Source organism: Muntiacus reevesi, chromosome 4 (assembly GCF_963930625.1).
Source record: "Muntiacus reevesi chromosome 4, mMunRee1.1, whole genome shotgun sequence".
Lineage (NCBI taxonomy): Eukaryota > Metazoa > Chordata > Mammalia > Artiodactyla > Cervidae > Muntiacus > Muntiacus reevesi.
The window spans coordinates 100967889-100990298 of record NC_089252.1 but is presented as its reverse complement, the minus strand read 5'-3'; the positions used below and the strand labels follow the sequence as shown (position 1 = coordinate 100990298).

The following is a 22410-nucleotide window of genomic DNA, read 5'->3' as shown; positions in this document are numbered from 1 at the left end:
GAACAAAGGTCCTGAGGCTGGAGTGTGCCAGACAGTCAGGAACAGCAGGCCCGCCCGGGGCCCAGGTGGGGGTTGTGCAGGGACAGTCATATGACGGGGGGTCAGCGAGGAACAGGGCCGCCTTCCTCCCACCCCACACTCCAGCCCCAGGAGCCGCCTGCGTTCCCTGAAAGCCATGCTGTCTTTCACTTTCCCACTCTATTATAAGCTGCCCGTCTACCCAGGGAGCCACTCCTCATCTCTGCCTGACTATTCCTTTTTATCTTGTAAGTCTCAGCTGAAATGCCACTTCCTCAAGGAGGTCCCACGGATCACGTGAGCCCACGGCACCCCCGAATTCCCCCGTATTAATGTTCACCCCTCAGTTACGATCGTCTGAGCCCTGTCCCCTCCACCAGACTGCGCTCACCCTGAAGGGGCACTGGGACCTGGTCACGGCTGTCTCCCCAGGGCCTGGTCCAAAGCTGGGCTTGGACTGGGTGCCCAACAATGATTTATTAAAAGAATGAATGTCAGAAACACAAACAACCCAATAAAAAAATGGGTGGAAGACCTAAATAGACTCTTCTCCAAATATTCAGATGGCCAACAAACACATGAAATGCTCATCATCACTAATTATTAGAGACATGCAAGTCAAAGGTACAAGGTATCACCTCACATCCGTCAGAATGTCATCATCAAAAAGTCTACAAGCAATAAATGCTGGAGAGGATGTGGAGAAAAGAGAACCTTCTTGCACTGTTGGTGGGGATGTAAAATGATATAGCCACTATGGAGAACAAGATGGAAGTGCCTTTAAAAACTTAAAATAGAACTACCACATGACCCAGCAATCCCACAACTGGGCATACACCCTGAGAAAACCACAATCCAAAAAGACACGTGTACCCCAGTGTTCACTGCAGCACTATCTACAGTAGCCAGGACATGGAAGCAGCCTAGATGTCCATCGACAGAGAATAAAGAAGACGTGGTGCATACATACAAGGGAATACTACTCAGGCATAAAAAGGAACCCAGTTGGGTCAATTGTAGAGAAGCGGATGGACCGAGAGTCTGTCATACAGAGTGAAGTAAGCCAGGAGGAGAAAAACAACATTTCTATCAATGCATATGTATGGAATCTAGAAAAATGGCACACATGAACCTATTTTCAGGGCAGAAATGGAGACACAGGCAGTGGACTTGTTGGCAAAGAGGGGAAGGGGAGGGTGGGGTGAGTGGAGAGATGGGGACAGACATCCTGAGACATGGTAGGACCGACCCTACCGTGTGTGAAACAGACAGCTAGTGGGAAGCGGGCTACTCAGCATGGGGAGCTCGGCTCCGCGGTGACCTGGAGGTGGGATGGGGGTGGGTGGGGGGCAGGCTCGCGAGGGAGGGGATGGAGATACACCTACAGCTGATTCACGGGGCTGTCCATCAGAAACTAACACAACATTGTAAAGCAATTATATTCCAGTAAAAAAAAAAATATGAGTGAAGTGAAGGAGTGATGAATGGACGCACACCCACGGTGAGCTCTGGGCTCGATGAGGGAAGTGTGTGATTCCACAGGAGTGAATCAGGGCTGGAACGAGCGGTGCCTGCTGCTGCCTGCCCAGAGATTAGAGCGGGGACAGAAGGGCCGGGGGTCCTGACGTTTCCCTGCGGCGCTCTGCCGTTCTGAGCTCTGTCACCAAGGAGGGCACAGAAAAGAGAGGGTGTTTGAGATCTGGCCAAGTCTCTTTCATGGTTTAAACAAAAAGAGTAAGAGGACCAGTAACTTCATCTCTAGAAGAAAATCCCAGGACAGAAAAACAACCTTCTCCAGAGGCTTGGGAGGGTGATCGGAGCTTCTCCTCACATCTCCCCACACACACCTGGAGAGGAAGGCTGAATCCCAAAGGTGGTGTGAGCATTACAGGGCCAGGCTTTCCTAAGGAGCAGCTCCCTGGACTTGGAGTTCAAGCAAGTGTCCCTTGCATGCCTGCCAACCTCCCTTGCACAACAGATTTGTTGGCAATCAGGCCAACTTGTGTCCAGTAAAAGCTCAGTGACCATGAAAGAGTCCTCTCCCCACAGACACTGAAGTTTGCTGATGAAGAAAACATTCCACGTGCCCGCAGCCACTTGCCAAGGCAAAGCCGACTTGAAAAGTCACCTGGACCTTTGCTGACGTATTACAGGTAACTGATAGTCTTTTCCAAGGACTGTGCTGATAAATACAGCCAATTCTCATTTGCTCACACCACGGAGGGATTGGAAGATGCTGGCCTAGTTCTAAGGTTAGTGAAAGTTAGCACATACAATTTCCAGAGGAAACACTATTATGTATTGTACAATATACCCAACTATGACTGAACGCAACTCAGCGCAAAGACATCTGCATTTCCCCTGTCCTTTTTGTGGCCACCGCCTGCTTCATTTCATGTCCTCAGTTGTTGAGAACAGTCTCCTGGGGTGGGTCCTTGGGGGCCTTGGGTGAGCCTATGTCCAGCCTCCTTTTCTCCGTTTTGCTGCAGTGCTTCCCCCGGAGGCTGATGTCTCTGTCTGATAAGTGTCAAGAAGACTCCCAACCCCATCACTCGTCCATTCCAGCCTTCCCCACAGGATGACACATGTGCCGAGTAACACCTCTGGGGGACTTCCCTGGAGGTCCAGTGGCTAAGAATCCACGTGCCAATGCAGGAGACACAGGTTTGATCCCTGGTCTCAAAGATGCCACAGGACAACTAAATCTGTCCCCCCAAGTCCTGAGTCCGTGCTCTGTGATAAGGGAAGCCATTGCAATGAGAAGCCTGCACGCTGTTGTCAGAGGGCAGCCCTTTCTAGTCACAACTAGGGAAAGCCTGCCCACGGCAACGAAGACCCAGTGCAGCCAGAAACTTAATAAGCAAATACATACAGACACCTCTGGGACCTTGCTGTGTCTATAAACACTTTAGAAATCAGGCACACCACCATGACGTGCACTCGCCTTAAGGAGCCAAGTGAAGGTTCACACGTCTGTTCACCAACCACCTCCAAGTCCAGGCTATAAGACATCCTCTGCACCCGAGGGCTCCTCTGTGCCCCATCTCAGCCAACGCCCGCCTTCCTCCAGAGTAAACCCCGTTCTGACCCCTATCACCACAGACTCGTTTATATTGTTCTAGAACGTCACACAAATGGACCCATCACAGTTACTGTTCGGTGTCTGGCTTCTGTCACTGGGAAGCCTGTGTGAGCTTCAGCGGTGTTGTCGCCTCCGTCAGCAGATGACTCTTCACTGCTCTGTTCCCTTGCTGCATCACAGGGTGCGTGTCTGCTCTTCTTCAGCTTCCAGGTTAGGGCGTGACTAATACGGCTGCTGTGAATACCTTCCTGTCAGCTGTTTGGTAAACACGGTGCTCCTTTCTGTTGGGTAAATAGCCAGTGGTGGCAGTGCTGGGTCCTACGGTAGGTGAATGCTCAGCTACAGCAGATACTGTCTACACTGATTTTATCAGTGTATGTGTTGTGCTTTTGGTATCTTCACAACAGGGTTTTTTGACACGCTGATGTCCCTTCTTGTGTACCATCCTTTGGGCTGGTGCAGGAGAAGAAGGGAGAACTGGAAAAAATGGCATCTTGGATAAATATGGGACTTCCCTGGTAGCTCAGATGGTAAAGAGTCTGCCTGCAATGCAAGAGACCTGGGTTTGATCCCAGGTCAGGAAGATCCCCTGGAGAAGGAAATGGCAACCCACTCCAGTATTCTTATCCGGGAAATCCCATGGACAGAGGAGACTGGCAGGCTATAGTCCATGGGGTCGCAAGGAGTCGGACATGACTGAGCAACTTTCACTTTCACTTGGATAAATATAGGAGAGTCTGAATTCTGATCTTAGAAGAGATCAGGGTAGGACCACAGACTATTAGTCCTCGTAGCCTGTGGTGAATCCAGAGGGATGTATGTCTCTGTGCATCTTTATTTCCATCCCCCCTCCATTAAACTGTAAACACCGTGGGAACAGAGACTGTGACATTCAGGGATGTGTCTTCAAAGTCCAGCACAATGTGAAGCAAGGCAAAGTTAGATGAGAAAAAGGAGAAGTTACAGCTGATACTGCAGAAATACAAAGGATCATAAGAGACTTCTATAAGCAACTATATGCCAATGAAATGGACAACCTGGAAGAAATGAACAAATTCTTAGAAAAGTACAACCAAAGACGGAACCAGGAAGAAACAGAAAACATGAACAAACCAATCACAAGTCGTGAAATTGAAACTGTGATGTATAATGAGATGGATGAAACTGGAGCCCATTATACAGAGTGAAGTAAGCCAGAAAGATAAAGAACATTACAGTATACTAACACATATATACGGAATTTAGATAGATGGTGGCGATAACCCTATATGCAAAACAGAAAAAGAGACACAGAAGTACAGAACAGACTTTTGAACTCTGGGGGAGAACGTGAGGGTAGGATGTTTTGAAAGAACAGCATGTATATTATCTATGGTGAAACGGACCAACAGCCCAGGTGGGATGCATGAGTCAGGTGCTCGGGCCTGGTGCACTGGGAGGACCCTGAGGAGTCGGGTGGGGAGGGAGGTGGGAGGGGGGATCGGGATGGGGAATACATGTAACTATATGGCTGATTCATGTCAATGTATGACAAAACCCACTGAAATGTTGTAAAGTGATTGGCCTCCAACTAATAAAATAATATTTAAAAAAAAAAAAAAAAAAGAAACTGTGATGTAAAAACTTCCAACAAACAAGAGTCCAGGACCAGACGACTTCACAGGTGTATGCTAGGAAACATTCAGAGGAGAGCTAACATCTATACTTTGGAAACTGTTCCCAAAAAATTGCAGAGGGAGGAACACTCCTGAACCCATTCTATGAGGCCACCATCACCTTGATACCAAAACCAGACAAAGACATCACCAAAAATAGGACTTCTGGGGTGGTCCAGTAGTTAAGAATTCAGCTTCCAACTCATGGGACAGATTTGATCCTTGGTCAGGGAACTAAGATCCCACATGCCACAAGGCAACTAAAGACCGCATGCTGCAACTAGACGGCCTGCATGTCCCAGCTAGAGAAGCGGGTGTGCCCCAACTGTGCAGTCTGTGCATTCTAGAGCCTGCAACAATTGCAGAAGCCTGCACATCACAGCTGGAGAAGCCCACGTGCTGCCAAGAGCCCAGGAACTGCAGTGCACACCCAGCACAGCCGAGAAGAAAAAGAAAACTACAGCCCACATCACTGATGAACACGGAGGCAGAAGTCCTCAACAAAATACTAGCAAGCTGAATCCAAAAACACATTAAAAGCATCATACACCAGGATCAAGTGGGATTTATCCCAGGCAGACAAGGATTCTTCAATATATGCAAATCAGCCAATGTGATACACCATATTAACACCTTGAAGAATAAAAACCATAAGATTTTGACCAAATTCAACACCCATTTATGATAAAAAAATAAAAAATAAAAAACTCTCCCCAGAGTGGGTACCGAGGGAGCCTAAGTAAGTAAGTAAGTAAGTAAAGTTGCTCAATAGTGTCCAACTGTTTGCGACCCCAGGGACTGTAGCCCACCAGGCTCCTCTGTCCATGGGATTTTCCAGGCAAGAATACTGAAGTGGGTTGCCATTTCCTTCTCCAGGGGATCTTCCCATTCCAGGGATCGAACCCAGGTCTCCAGCATTGCAGGCAGACGCTTTACCATCTGAGCCACCAGGGAAACCCGACTGAGGGAGCCTACCTCAACATAATAAAGGCCATATATGACAAACCCATAGCAGACATTATTCTCAGTGCTGAAAAACTGAGAGCATTTTCTCTAAGATCAGTAATGAGATAAGGGGGTCCACTCTTGCCACCATTATTCAATATAGTTTTGAAAGTCCTAGTAGCCACAGCAATCAGAGAAGACAAAGAAATAAAAGGAATCCAACTTGGAAAAGAAGTAAAATGGCCACTGTTTGCAGATAACGGGGTTCGATACATAGAAAATCCTAAAGATGCCACCAGAAAAATCATTAGCGTCAATCAATGGATTTTGTAAAGTTGCAGGATACAAAATTAATACACAAAAATCTCTTGCATCCTTTACACTAACGATGGAATATTAGAAAGAAATTAAGGAAACAATCCCATTGATCACTGCAACAAAAAGAATAAAATACCTAGCAATAAACCTACCTAAGGAGGCAAAGATCTGTATGCCAAAAACTATAAAATACTGAAGAAAGAAATCAAAGATAACAAACAGATGGAGAGATACATATGGTCTTAGATTGGATGAATCAGTATTGTGAAAATGGCTATACTATCCAAAGCAATCTATAGATTCAGTGCAATTCCTATCAAATTACCAATGGCATTTTTCAAAGAACTAGAACAGAAATTTTGACAATTTGTATATAAACTCAAAACACCCTGAATAGCCAAAGCCATCTTGAGAAAGAAAAATGAAGCTGGAGGAATCACACTCCCTGGCTTCAGGTTATATTACAAAAGCTACCGTCATCAAGATGGTATGGTACTGGCATAGAAATATAGGTCAATGGAACAGGATAGGAAGCCCAGAGATAAATCCGTGTACATATGGTCACCTAATCTATGACTAGAATCTGCCTGCCAGTGCAGGAGACTCAGGTTCGATCCTTGGTCAAGAAGATCTCCTGCACTATTCTTGCCTGGAGAATTACATGGATAGAGGAGCCTGGCAGGCTATAGTCCATGGGGTCACAAAGAGTCAGACAGGACTGAGTGACTTTCACTAATCTACAACAAAGGAGGCAAGATTACACAGTGGAGAAAAAACAGCCTCTTTAATAAGGGAAAACTAGACAGCTACATGTAAAAGAATGAAATTATAACACTCCTTAATATCATACATACACAAAAATAAACTCAAAATGGATTAAAGTCCTGAATATAAGGCCAGATACTATAAAACTCCTAGAGGAAAACATAGGCAGAACAGTCTTTGACATAAATCACACCAAGATCTTTTGTGACCCATCTCTCAGAGTAATGAAAATAAAAACAAAAATAAGCAAATTGGACCTAATTAAATTTAAAAGCTTTTGCACAGCAAAGCAAACCATAACAAGACAAAAAGACAACCCTCAGAATGGGAGAAAATATTTGCAAACAAAGAATTGATCTCCAAAATATACAACAGCTCATGCAGCTCAATGTCAAAAAACCAAACAGTCCAATCAAAAAATGGGTAGAAGACCTAAATAGACATTTATGCAAAGAAGATGTAAAAATGGCCAACAAACAAATGAAAAAATGCCCAACATCACTAATCATTAGAGAAATATAAATCAAAATGACAATAAGGTATCACCTTACAATGGTTAAAACAGCCATCATCAAAAAAATCTAGACACAATAAATGCTGGAGAGGGTGTGGAGAAAAGGGAAACCTCCTGCATCCTCAGAAAACTAAAAATAGAACTACCATATGATTCAGCAATCCCACTAATGGGACTATACCTAGAGAAAATCATAATTTGAAAAAGACACATATCCCAATGTTTATTGCAGCATTGTTTACATTAGTCAGAACCTGGGAGCAATGTAAATATTCATCAAAAGAGGAATGGATAAAGGTGTGGTACATGTATGCAATGGACTATTACTCAGCCATGAAAAGGAATGAAATTGGGTCATGTGTAGTGATGTGGATGGACCTAGAGTCTGTCACACACATTGAAGTTAATCAGAAGGAGAACAACAAATGTATCTTAACACATACACACGGAATCTAGAAAAATGGTAGAGATGAACCTGTTTGCCAGGCAGGAATAGACACGCCTGTAGAGAATGGACATGCGGACACAGTGGGGGAAAGGGAGAGTGGACGAATTGGGAAGTAGCAGTCACAAACATGTACGACCATGCGTAAAACGGATGGCTGGGGGAAGCTGCCGTACAACGCAGGGAGCTCAGCTCAGGGCTCCGGGGATGACGGAGAAGGGTGCGATGGGAGGTGGGAGGGAGGCCCAAGGGAGGAGATACAGGCGCCCAAATAGTTACTCTGTTACACAGCAGAGAGGAATGAAACATCGTAAAGCAATTATACTCCAATTAAAAAAAATAAATAGGACCTAATTAAACTTAAAAGCTTCTGCACAGCGAAAGAAATAATAAACAAAATGAAAAGACAACCCTCAGAATGGGAGAAAATGTTAGCAAACAAAGCAACAGACAAAGGATTATTTTCCAAAACATATAAGCAGCTCATGCAGCTCAATATAAAAAAAAAAAAAAACCAACCCAATCAAAAAATGTTTGGAAGACCCAAACAGACATTTCTCCAAAGAAGACATATAGATGGCCAACAAACACATGGAAAGATACTCAACATCACTAATCATTAGAGAAATGCAGATCAAAACTACAATGAGATATCACCTCACACTGGTCAGAATGACCATTATCAAAAAATCTAGACACAATAAATGCTGGAAAGGGTGTGGAGAAAAGGGAACCCTCTTGCACTGTTGGCGGGAATGTAAATTGATGCAGCCACTATGAATAACAACATGGAGGGTCCTTAAAAAACTAAAAATAGGACTACCACATGGCCCAGCAATCCCACTCCTAGGCATATAGAAAACCTAGAGAAAACTGTAACTCCAAAAGACACATGCACCCCAGTGTTCACTCCAGTGCTATCCACAATAGCCAAGACATGGAAGCAACTTACATGTCCATCAACAATGGGATGGAACAAACCTGGGTCATTTGTACAGAGATTGATGGATACAGAGGCTGTCATACAGAGTAAAATAAGTCCAAAAGAGAAAAACAAATATGTATTAATGCATATATGTGGAATCTAGAAAAAACAGTATAGATGACCTTATTTGCAAACCAGAAACAGACACCCATAGAGAACAAATGTATGGATTGTGATGGGGTGGGATGAAGTGGGAGGTTGGGATTGACATATATACACTGTTGATATTATGTATAAAATAGGTAATGAGTGAGAAATTACTGTATAGCTCAGAGAACTCTACTCAATTCTCTGTGGTGACTTAAATGAGAAAGATATTAAAAAAAAACAAAAAACACCAAAAAGTCCAGCACAGTTCCTGGTACGTAGGTGTTTAGTAAAGAAAGCTACCTTAATATGGTAGCACATGTTTACTGAGCACATCTCAGTGCTGAGTTAAGACTGTACCTGTATGAAAGCGGAAGCGAAGTCGCTCAGTCATGTCTGACTCTTTGTGAAGCCAAGGACTGTAGCCCACCAGGTTCCTCTGTCCATGGGATCTTCCAGGCAAGAGTACTGGAGTGGGTTGCCATTTCCTTCTCCAGGGAATCTTTCTGACCCAGGGACTGAACCCAGGTCTCCTGCATTGCAGGCAGATGCCTTACCGTCTGAACCAAAGCCCGTATGGTCTCACTTAAATCTCAGAATGCATAGTTTGTTCTTTAAATCATATAGTGAATATTTACAAAGTAGAGTATGTACAGTGGCATCAAGCCAAGTCAGTAAGCACCAAATGTCGATATGATACAGACATTTTCGATCACTGTACAATTAACTAAAAACTGAAGATAAATAAAAGCCTCAGATTTTGAGATTAGAGAAGAGCTGGATTCCTGTTTTGTGGATGAGGAAGGAAGCTGAGGCCTTGGACAGGTCAGGATACTCAGCTAGCAGGTGGCAGGAATGCAGTTAGACTGGAGGCAGTCTGACTCTGGAGCCTGGGGCCCTAGTCACATTCACAGATCAGGTGTGTGTGTGTGTGTGTGGTGGCAAAGAGACTGTACCCCATTTTACTGAAAAGGAGACTGAGGCTCAGAGAGACGAAGGAACACTTTTCTGTGAATTCAGCTGGACCAGCGTCCCTCTCAAGCTAATTTTTTTTTTTTTTTTTGGCCACCCCTGAGTGGCTTGTGAGATTTTAGTTCTCTAACCAGGGACTGAACCAACTCCCTCGGCTGTGAGCGTGCAGAGTCCTATCCACTGGACCACCAGGGAATTCCCCCAAGCCAATTTTTAAAGATGGAGTCCTTCTAACATGATCCTTGGCTCCTGCCCACCCTCCCCCGTTCCCCATTCCTGAGCTCATGAACGCAGGGCTCGCAGGGCCCTCCGTGAGCCTCTGCCTCGCTGTCACAGAGCCCTGTGCTGTGTGAGGCGACACCTGCTGCTTCTCGCTTCCTTCCCCAGGGACAGGGGGAATCACAGCCAGCCACCCTTTATTTACAGTGCTGGGCAATGCTTGGAGAAGCGCCAGACCCAGGGACCTTCCTTTCCAGGGGTCCATTTACACTGTACTGGTGTTGGATCCTCAAGGGCACCGCCGTTCATCAAAGGGAGCCCCCAGGGTCCCCGTCTCCAGGGTCTGCTCACTGTCCATCCATCCCAGCCCCTAGGGCTTCAGAGGCCCAGAGCACTGCCCTCCTGGAACCAGGCTGAGGCCCTGGACAAGAAGCTGCCGCCAGCCAGGAGGCAGAGGGACAGCCTTCTGCTCCTTGCCTGCAGTTGGCATGGGGGCTGTCTAGTTCACCTTAAAACCTTGTAAAATAGTTCCCACAAGAATATATAGATCCACTGCTGCTTTAAACATTTGGAACAACCCAACGGCATATAAAACATTTCTCCTTTCAAGCCGCTCTCAACCTCAATGTCACCCCTTCCCCAGAGTTACCACTATTTTTGATGACGTATGTGTGTTTTGGTCATTTTTGTAGCTTGTTTTTTAAGCTCTATGATATATCTTGTAGATATTTCTATGTTAATATACATAGATCCGCTTTTCTCTTTTGATCTACTGAGTTTATAATATAGCATGATGCCACAGTTCGTTTGTTTTTAAACAAATCCCCTTCAGTTCAACATTTCGGTTGCTTCCAGGTGGTCCCTATTACAGTTAAATCTGCTCCCAACACCCTTGAGCTTGCCTGTCTGTACATGAATGTGAGTGTTTCCCTCGGGCAGACGGTGGGAGGTAGAAAGTGCTGGGCTGAAGGGTACATATGTTTTAAGTTTCAGCAGATGCTACCAAATTCCGTCTGTAACCAAGCAGGATGCTGCGGGGCCTTCCCGGGACAGACCCCTCCGCCATCCCCCTGCTGCAGCTCCTCTCTGAAGTGCCGAGATCACAGTGTCTGGGGCACGCTTCCTGAGTTGTTTCACAGATGCTAAAACCCCCACCAAAGGGAAGAAGCCAAGTACCTGACGACCACGAGCACGTAGCCCCCAGGCCTACGCAGCCTGAGGACTGATGCTGTTGACTCCTGTGATGCCTCCTGTTACCTCACAGCAGCCAGAGGGCTGTGCAGAAGCTGGTCACACACCTCGGGACTCCCCTCCCTCACTCTGCCTTTAAACGTCCTTTGGAGAAGCCATCGGCGAGTTGGGGCTTTACACCTTACAATAAACACGGCACGTCCGTTCACCCCAGCCTGGTATCCTTAGATTGGCTTTACTGCGAGCTGGTGAGCAGATCCAAGCTTTGGTTCAGTGACAGTTTTGGTGCCCAGCGTGGGGCCGGAGTCCTGAGTGGACATCTTGCTCGTGGCACGTGGGCTCTTGCCCGGGGCGGCTCCCAGGTCCCGTCTAGCATCCACCTGAGCACCTGTGACTCAGGGACAGCCCCGGGCACTCGCGGCCAACTGGCCTCCTTGGCCCATGGCGCTTCTGAAGTGGTGAAGGAAGCAAGGCGCTCACGCTGGCGGGTTGAGACATCTCCGGTAAGTGATGGGAGGCTCCCCTGTGACAACGCCAGGGTGTTCTTCCCTACTGCGCTGGTTTTGCCCATGGCAGGGGGTTAGGGGAGACACACGGAAACTGCCCACCCTGGCCAAGCACCAGAGTAGCCATGTGCATGAGTTATTTTATGACAGGAGGTCCTGGTAAGGAGCACAGAACTAACAAGCCACCCCCAATGGGAAGAATTCGGAAAAGGTCAAAGGGAGACACCACATGTCCCACCAACCTCCCAGAATCCTCCTCACTGGAATCCATCTTGGCTGAGCACCACTAGAAAGGGCTCTGAGTCAGAATGATCGGCCAGAGACAACCTGGAAACTGATCCCATCCCCATAAAATCCGAGACTGGGAGCCATGTGGCAGAGCAGTTCTCCTGGGTTCCCTCACACTGCTGCTCTCTGACCGGGCATCCCCTCCCGATAAAGCCTCTCGCTTTGTCAGCACGTGCATCTCCTCGGATAATTCATTTCCAACTGTTAGACAAGAACCCCTTTTGGGCCCTGGAAGGGGTCCCCCTTCCTGCAACAAATGGCGACCATGAGCACTGATTGGGATTTTCCCTTTTGGGCTGAGGCCCGGCCCCGCTTGCTCCACCTGAGGGGACGCTGGTTGGGATGCTCCCCTCTGGCCTGGAGCACAGTCTTTTGGCTTTGTTTCTGACTCTCTGGGCACGGACTGGGAATTTCCCTTTCTGGGATTAAAGAACTGTGATCCCTAGAGACCATTTTGCATTGGTCTGGTTTGTGTGCTGGGAGACCTTCAGCTAGGCACCTAGAAATGAAAGAAAATGACTTTTTTTTTTTTTTTTTTTTACAACTGTAACACTGTTTGGCCTCAGTACACCCAGAAATCTAGAGACCAATGGCCCTGATGGCTCTGAGGTGGGAGATAGGTGGGCTCCAAGTTAGACATTTACAGCCAGCCTCCTGTTTGCATTTCCTGAGACAAGAGATGGGTGGGTTCCAGTTGAGGCATTTACGGTCAGCCTCCTGTTTGCCCTCCGAAATGGAAACAGGGTAAATAGCCAGTGTTTGTCTCTTGTAAACACCTTAAAGTAATAGTCATGGCAAGGACAAAGAAGGGCAAACTCCCGTTTGAGTAAAGAACTAAGAGATCTCCACTTCCCTGCCTTTTGGGACAAGGGAGACACGACACATGTGCAGAAGGCCCCTTGTAGGTCACAGGTCAGGGGGTAATGCCAGGCCATAATGCGCCTTGCTCCTCCCAGAAGCCTTCACTTGAAGATCCATCTTGGCTGAAGGGTTCATGCACACCCCAGGGGAGGCTCCCAGGGCAAGTCAGGTGTAGAAAAAGAAACCAGATAATTGGCTTGAAGGAAAACAAAGTCCCAGAAGAATTGTCTGATATAAATGACTTATCGGCCTGTTTACTACACTCCTCACGAGGGGGGTTGCCTACACGCCTTCTCTCTGTGTGTGCCTCTCTGCCTTGCTTCTGTCTCAACAGTTTTTCTATGTGGTCTCCCACTTCTTGTGTTGTGTCTCTAGTAGTAAACTTTCTACCTGCATTTACAGTTTCTGCCTCTGTGATAAATGAAGTTTTCACTGGGGGGCAAAGATCCAGGGGAAAAACAGCTTCTAGCCTCTAGCCCGGGCTGGTTGGGTGGCTAGGATTCCTGGTTTTCATGCAGGCTACCCAGGTTCAATTTCTGGGCAGGGAATTGAGATTGGGATGTATGCCACTGCTCGCTGCTGCCTGGCCGAGAGCAGCTCCGCTATTATATCAAAGTGAGCCTTTTGGAACTGGTTTGGATTTTAGTTTGGGTGTGTGTGTGCATGATTATCTTGGTACCTGAGTCCAAGTCCTGTTCTCTTTTCCTGGTTTTGACCTTCATTAAAGGTCCTAGTAACTTGAATGTGGACTCATGTTCCTCTGAAAGTGAAGCATGTGAATGTGACTGAATAATATGTATTATTGTCTATTACTGTCCTTTGCTTGGGCTTCCCTGGTAGCTCAGCTAGTAAAGAATCTGCCTGCAATGTGGGAGACCTGGATTCAATCCCTGGTTTCGGAAGATCTCCTGGAGGAGGGCATGGTAACCCACTCCCGTATTCTGGCCTGGAGAATCCTATGGAGAGAGGAGCCTGTTTCCAAGGAGGAACGTGCATTTGTGTCTCTGTGCTTTTAAAATGAAAATGTTCTGCCTGGGCTCTGAGGAACTTATTGATCTTCTGGAGTCTCTGAGACTGAGGGGAAAAACAGAGAGATCTTTATAATCTGAAGCTGGAAACCTGTAAGATTTCTGCTTCTGTCTTTAACTTGTAAATAAACTCTAATTGACTTAAAAGCAAGCTCTTACTAATTAAACACTTCTAAGTATAATAGAAACTGGCCAGAAAAAGCTTCAGGTTCACGTGATCTAGGAAATATTCAATATGAAATTAACATCTGATATTAAAGCTAGCTTAAACTCACTTGTTAAATCAATACAGACATGTTTTACTTTTACTCTCCTGAGGTTTATTACTGGCCAATAAGTTCATGTTATTTCTGTTACAGAGTTTGTTGGAAAAAAGATTAACTTCGTATGAATTTAATGATTTATAAAATTCATTACTGAATTCAAAGTTCAGCTAACTTTGGGATGCTACATCTAAGTCATCTCAGAGAAATATGGAACTAGGATTCTGTGGTATGTTAAATTACACAAGAAGCATGGTTGAGTAAGTGATAAGCCTTCTCAGATTATACTTTATAGGTAAATGTTAACCAATATTTGTCAACTACAAATCGGCACTTGCTATGGGCACCTGCCATCTACTTCTACGAGGATTAAATCATGTGCTGCTGTGGCTGCTGGCCTTCAACGCGCCCTGAAAGGAGTTCAGGGTGAAAAGCAGAAATGAGGCACTCTGTGCTCAGGGAAAAACTGGCAAGAAAAACAGGTCTTCAGAGAGTTAGATCATCTTAGGAACTGATTTTATCAGCTCAATTCTTGTGTCTCCTCTTATCTAGAAAATCACTAAAATGCTTCACGGTGATTACTGTTTCTCGTGACTAGCAGAAGCTTCATGAGACTAGTAGAAACTTTTTGGAAAAACATGTGCTTGATTACATGAACCCCTTCACCAAAATAACATATATGCTGACCTGCCCCCTGCCTCTTTGGAGCAGTTTCTCTGACCTGTCTAAGGTGCTATCTCCTGGGCTGCAGTCCTTACATTGCCCCAAATAAAGCTTGACTCACAACTCTCAGGTGGTACATTTTTTTTTAGTTGACACATTCTAGAAATTACAGGATGTTTATGAAATTTGGATATGTCCTGGTATAATGTTACCAGTCGTAATCCTAGTTATCTTAAAATGCTGTGTGTCAGCAACTTGTTTAAGCTTCTTTTGTCAATAACACTGAAATCATATCTTTAACCTTGCTTTTTTCTAAGTATTTTGTAATTCATAGCTAGTTACACTGATGCTTTGCAAACATGTTTCATCTTCAAGAGTCATAGAAAGGACTTTTTGATGAGTACCGGTTTCCGGTAACTTTCAGATCATGCTGCTGAACTTGGATAAGAAATTTTAAAAGTGTAATGGAGACTGATTTCATAAAGCTTATCAAAAAGGATTAGTTACCTGGGATTGGCTAAACTAATGAAAAGTCTATCCTTAGGTCATGTCCAACTCTTTGTGACCCCATGGACTGTAGCCTGCCAGGCTCCTCTATCTGTGGGATTTTCCAGGCAACAATACTGAAGTGGGTAGCCATTCCCTTCTCCAGGGGATCTTCCCGACCCATGGAGCATTGAACTTGGGTATCCTGCATTGCAGGCAGATTGTTTACCATCTGAGCCACCAGGGAAGCCCAAACTAAAGAAATGTGGTTGTAATTTTTTAGTTTTATCTGAAATATTACTGGCTTTTAGTCTGTGTTTTCCAAATGTAGGAAACCTTTTTTTGCCTAAACTAATTATGCTTTGTAGGAACTTGGTCTATTATACCTTTGTAAGTAGAACTGAAACATTGATCTTTTTTCTCTACCTGAACCCTACAGAAACTGGAAAACTCTTTAGGTTCCCAGTAGCTTTATCAGGTAAACAAGGAAGGCCACCTCCTAAAAGATGCAAGAATCGTAAGATATCTGGGGGAACTTGGGAAGGGAGGAATCTATTTGCACCCAAATCTATAAGGTGCAATCTTTGACAAGCCCTTGGTATGGCATTCCTGGCCTTGAAAGGCCTTTTGAAAGTTTAATCTGAAATTCCTTATGAAAAGTTCCAACATAGTCAATTTAAAAGAGCCCATGTGATCTATTAGACCACTAGACCGTTCAGGTATGACCTAAATCAAATGCCCTACAATTATACAGTGGAAGTGACAGATTCAGGGGATTAGATCTGAGAGACAGAAGGCCTGAACGACTATGCACAGAAGTTTGTAACATTGTACAGAAGGCAGTAATCAAAACCATCCCCAAGAAGAAGAAATGCAAAAACACAAAATGGTTGTCTGAGGAGGCCTTACAAATAGCTGAGAAAATGAGAGAAGCTAAAGGCAAGGGACAAAAGGAAAGATAAATCCATCTGAATGCGGAGTTCAAAAGAATAGGAAAGAGAGATAAGAAAGCCTTCCTCAGTGATCAGTGCAAAGAAATAGAGGAAAACGATAGACTGGGAAAGACTAAAGATCTCTTCAAGAAAATTAGAGATACCAGGGGAACATTTCATGCAAAGATGGGCACAAGAAAGGACAGAAATGGCATGGACCTAACAGAAGCAGAAGATACCAAGAAGAGGTGGCAAGAATACCCAGAAGCACTATACAAAAAAGATCTTCGTGACCTAGATAATCATGATGGTGTGATCACTCACCTAGAGCCAGACATCCTGGAATGTGAAGTCAAGTAGACCTTAGGAAGCATCACTACTAACAAAGCTAGTGGAGGCGATGGAATTCCGGGTGGGCTATTTCAAATCCTAAAAGATGATGCTGTGAAAGTGCTGCACTCAATATGCCAGGAAATTTGGAAACCTCAGCAGTGGCCACAGGACTGGAAAAGGTCAGTTTTCATTCCAATCCCAAAGAAAGGTAATGCCAAAGAATGTTCAAACTACCACACAATTGCACTCATCTCACACCCTAGCAAAGGAATGCTCAAAGTTCTCCAAGGTAGGCTTCAAAAGTACATGAACCGAGAACTTTCAGATGTTCAAGCTGGATTTAGTAAAGGCAGAGGAGCCAGAGATCAAATTGCCAACATCTGCAGGATCAGAGAAAAAGCAAGAGAATTCCAGAAAAACATCTGCTTCACCGACTATGCCAAAGCCTTTGACTGTGTGGATCACAACAAACTGTGGGAAATTCTTCAAGAGATGGAAATACTAGACCACCTGACCTACCTCCTGAGAAATCTGTATGTAGGTCAAGAAGCAACAGTTAGAACCACATATGGAACAGCAGACTGGTTGCAAACTGGGAAAGGAATACATCAAGGCTGTATATTGTCACCCTGCTTATTTAACTTATACGCAGAGTACATCTTGAGAAATGCCAGGCTGGATGAAGCACAAGCTGGAATCAAGATTGTCAGGAGAAATATCAATAACCTCAGATAAGCAGATAACACCACCCTAATGGCAGAAAGTGGAGAGGAACTAAAGAGCCTCTTGATAAAGGGGAAAGAGGAGAGTGAAAAGCTGGCTTAAAACTCAACATTCATAAAACTAAGATCATGGCATCCTGTGCCATCAATTCAGTAAAGTTACTCAGTCGTGTCTGACTGTTTGCGACCCCATGGACTGCAGCATGCCAGGCTTCCCTGTCTGTCACCAACTCCTGGAGTTTACTCGTGTCCATCAAGTTGGTGATGTCATCCAACCATCTCATCCTCTGTTGTCCCCTTCTCTTCCTGCCTTCAATCTTTCCCAGTATCAGGGTCTTTTCAAATGAGTCAGTTCTTCACATAAGATGACCAAAGTATTGGAGTTTCAGCTTTAGCATCAGATCTTCTAGTGAATGTTCAGGACTGATTTCCTTTAGGATGGACTGATTGGATCTCCTTGCAGTCCAAGGGACTCTCAAGAGTCTTCTCCAACACCACAGTTCAAAAGCATCAATTCTTCAGTGCTCAGCTTTCTTTATAGAAAGCGGTCCCATCATTTAATGGCAAATAGATGGGGAAACAATGGAAACAGTGACAGACTTTATTCTCTTGGCCTCCAAAATCACTGAAGATGGTGATTGCAGCCATGAAATTAAAAGACGCTTGCTCTTTGGAAGAAAAGCTATGACCAACCTAGACAGCATATTAAAAAACAGAGACATTACTTTGCCAACAAAGGTTGGTACAGTGAAAGCTATGAATTTTCCAGTAGAGTAGTCATGTATAGATGTGAGTTGGACCATAAAGAAGGCTGAACACTGAAGAATTAATGCTTTTGAACTGTGGTGTTGGAAAAGCAACTCTTGAGAGTCCCTTGGACTGCAAGGAGATGAGGCCAGTCCATCCTAAAGGAAATCAGTCTTGAATATTCACTGGAAGGACTGATGCTGAAACTGAGGCTCCAAAACTTTGGCCACCTGATGCAAAGAACTGACTCATCTGAAAAGACCCTGAGGTTGAGAAAGATTGAGGGCAGGAGGAGAAGGCAACAGCAGAGAATGAGATGGCTGGATGGCATCATCCACTCGATGGACATGAGTTTGAGCAAGCTCTGGGAGTTGGTGATGGACAGGGAGGCCTGGCGCACTCTAGTCCATGTCACAAAGAATCGTGCATGACTGAGTGACTGAACTGAACTGATGTGATCTATTAACCAGACTTACTATGCAAACAACACCCTTAACTTGGGCATATTGGTAAAAATCAGGATAACTTTATAAAAAGATTATGTTTCAGTGGACCTTAAATTCTAGTGTTGTTAATTGAGATCAGTATTTAAGACAAGTCAATGCCTAAGACTCATGTCCCAGATGGCTCTTTGTTGCTTTATTATTGTCAAGTCTGGCTGAGTTACTAAGAGGATATTCCAAGTTTGTTTCTGAAACTTATCACAAGTCTCTCTTTGGATGAGGACTGGATGCCCCATGACTTGCAGTCAGGGGGTTGTGCATGCTGGAAGGGACATCATAAAGGACTGTCTACAACCTGGATTAAAGGACACCTATCAGGTACTTTTTTTTGTCTTATGAGGACATCAGAGGACGAGATGGCTGGATGGCATCACCAATGCAATGGACATGAACTCGGGCAAACTCTGGGAGATGGTGAGGGACAGGGAGGCCTGGTGTGCTGCAGTCCCTATGGACCCTGAGTGTTAAATTGTTTTATTTTTAACCACACTGTTGTCCTCAGTGTTTACAATGGGGAAAAAGTAGACTTGTTGCAGAGTATGATGTATTGGATTGGCCAAAAAGATTATTCACGTTTTTCCTTAAGATATTATGGGAAAATGCTAACAAACTTTTTGGCCAGCCCAATATAACACTGCTTGCTGTAAATCTATTCCTGACAGTACATGCGCAGTGTCTGTGTGACAGCTGGGTATGACTGACAAAATGTATAGCCTGTATCATCTTTCCCTGGTAACAAACCTCCGAGCTATTGACTATGTCTGATTAGTTTCGCCCAATGTGGACAACTGGGAAAATATATATAAACACAAAACAGGCCTAGCACTGAGGGACATGAAGGAACCAGGGCAGGCGCGGGCCACGGTGGCATTGAGGGCCAAATGCTTTGGTCTATCAAAAGATTGCAATCAAAAGGGGAAAAGATGGGGAAAAAATCTTCACACACCAAGGTATGGGAATGTCACTCTGACTTTATATATGGTTTAACTTTACTGACCAGAGTGGCCTGTTTTATGGCTTATTAAACATACATTGTTGGGCTTCCCTGGTGGTCCAGTGGTTAGGGGTCCTCAGGCCAATGCAGGGGTTCAATCCTTGCTCTGGGAAGATCCTACAAGCCTCATGGCAACTACGCCCATGTACCACGCCTACCGAGCCTGCGCTCTAGAGCCCGGAGCCTCAGCTACTGAGCCCACATACCCCAAGGACGGAAGTCTGAGTGCCTTGAGCCTGTGCTCTGAAACAAGAGAAGCCACCACAATGAGCAACCAGCATACTGCAGCTGGAGAACAGTCCGGAGGGTGCCACAACTAGGGAAAAGCCTGTGCAGCGACAAAGACCCAGCGCAACCAAAAACCAGTATTTTTAAAAACCCATACATTGTACATCTGGTTTGGCCATTGAGGAGAAGGACGCATTTACCAATCAAAACAGTCTTTTGTTCAGACATCTGAGGTAAAAGAAGGTGGCTGTTATGGACGTGATTTCAGACATGATTGTGTATGGCTGAGAACTCCAATCTTCTGAACTATACAGGACTTACAGACACCGGCAACCATTCTCAAAACAGCATCTGCTAGCAGCTACCAACTGCAACCTTGTTGTCTGAAGCTCTCCTCTTATAATCATGAACCTTTTCCCTTAACTTTAGAAACAGTAGTGACAAGAGAGCTCAAACTATAGACTCTTAGCAGAAGGCCCGGATTCTTTAGGTATATATTAATAGCCATGGAAAAAGTGAAACCCAAATAAAGAGAGTAATTCAAAACACTGCTTGGGTTACAAGACATTGTAAGAGGACCCTCTGCATAACTGACTGTCCTGGGGGCCGTATGGAATAGCAAGGCTCCTTTGGGAAACACCTCAAGGGTATATGCTGATCAGTATCCTAACTGTGATATGTCTATTAATCTTCAAATGCTGGTCTGGGTGCTATGACAAAGCCATGAAAAACAGAGGTAACGTTTTCACAATTAAAATATCGATGCTGAGGGTGGGATTCAAGAATTGTTGGAAAGTCAATGACTTCCTCTCCACTAATCCTGGAAAACTGACTTCACCCCTGTTCACCAGGAAGTAGCTACAGCACTCATTGCCCCTGTTCTCAGGATTGAGGAGTATCAAAGCAAAGAGGGGAATTGTAACCGACCCGGGTCCTATGGGCCTTCCCGGGACAGACCCCTCCCCCAGCCCCCCTGCTGCAGCTCCTCTCTGAAGTACCTAGATCACAGTGTCTGGGGCACGCTTCCCGAGTTGTTTCACAGATGCTAAAACCCCCACCAAAGGGAAGAAGCCAAGTCCCTGATGACCATGAGCACGTAGCCCCCAGGCTTATGCAGCCCAAGGACTGATGCTGTTGACTCCTGTGACGCCGCCCTGTTGCCTCACCATCAGCCAGAGGACTGTGCAGAAGCTGGTCACATGGCCTGGAACTCCCCTCCCTCACTCTGCCTTTAAACATCCGTTGCTGAAACCCATGGGAGAGTTGGTGCTTTCTGAGTATTAGCTGTTCCAGACTCTTTGTATGGCGCCTCACAATAAACACTGCACTTTCCTTCACCACCCCAGCGTCCGTTGACTGGTTTACTGCGAGCAAGCGGACCCAAGTTTTGGTTTGGTAACACCTCCAGCATGTGTGTACTGCCCACCGTTGCTGTCTGAGACCACTGGATGGTCTACACCCTAACTCTGGGTGTTAGGGATCTAAGTTTGTCTACTGAAAACTAATCTAATCTATGGGAACCTCCCCAGTGGTCCAGCAACTAAGACTTCATGCTCCCAATGCATGGGGCCCCAGTTCGATCCCTGGTTGGGGAACTAGATCCCACATGCCACAACTAAAGAGTCTGCATGCCACAACTAAAAATCCTGTGTGTCGCAACCAAGACCCGGTGCAGCCAAATAAAAATACATATTTAAATGTAAATAAATAAAACATTTATTTTATCAAACCCAGGTCTCCTGCATTGCCGGAGGATTCGTTACCAGCTGAGTCACAATGGAAGCCCAATATTTCTTTTTTTTTTTTTTTTTAAATATGGAATGCTTCACGAATTTGCATGTCATCCTTGCGCAGGGGCCATGCTAATCTTCTCTGTATCGTTCCAATTTTAGTATATGTGCTGCCGAAGCGAGCACCCAATATTTCAATATAAATAAATAAATAAACACTCATCTGCGGTACTGAAGTTAGGATAGCAGCTGGGTGACAGAGGTTGGGAGGGACACAATGGGGGCTTTTGCGTGTTGTTGATGTTCTGTTTCTTGATCTGAGGAGTGGTTAAACAGACACTTTCACTTTCTCAAAGTTCATTGAGTGGTATACTTATGATGGTTGCAGTTTCTATATGTTATCTTTCAATGAAAAGCTCAAACTATCTCCTCCCCTCCCTAATCTGATGGGTGATAAATCAACATCCCGCGATTGTTTTATTTTGAAGGCAGAGCCTTCCTTTGTCGGCACATCGGCCTTCTGGATTCCCTCTTCTGGAATCCGTTACTCCCAGGGCTTATGAGAACCCGTTACCTGCAGAAGCTGCCTTTTTTCCGACAGAGGAGAGAAGGGCCTTGGCTCTCCCTGGGCACAGCCACCTGCAGCCTTTCAGGGTAGGTGACGTCCACCCTGTTTTACAGTTTAGGAGGCGGGGGCTGGGAGCAGTGAGGGGACCTGCCCGAGGTCAGGAATTGTCCGACTGCAGAGCTCTGCCTTCCTCGTTACCCTCTAAGCCGCTCCTGTGACAGGACTTGGCTAACCACGCGACAGGCATGATCTCAGTCCCTGCAACAGTGAAGCAGCTATGCGGTACGTGTGCTCAGTCGTGGCTGACTCTTTGCGACCCCGTGGACTGCAGCCCACCAGGCTCCTCGGTCTATGGGATTCTC

General features: G+C 45.4%; 1 protein-coding gene and 1 non-coding gene across 2 annotated transcripts in view; both read right to left on the bottom strand.

Annotated features, from left to right (window-relative positions):
- Nucleotides 1–22410, bottom strand: part of FAM107A (family with sequence similarity 107 member A) — an 88080-nt gene that overhangs the window by 39226 nt on the left and 26444 nt on the right. The window lies entirely within an intron of this gene.
- On the bottom strand, nucleotides 21560–21666 carry LOC136167988 (U6 spliceosomal RNA). Its single transcript, XR_010663156.1, has one exon. It is a non-coding gene; the product is annotated as a U6 spliceosomal RNA (small nuclear RNA).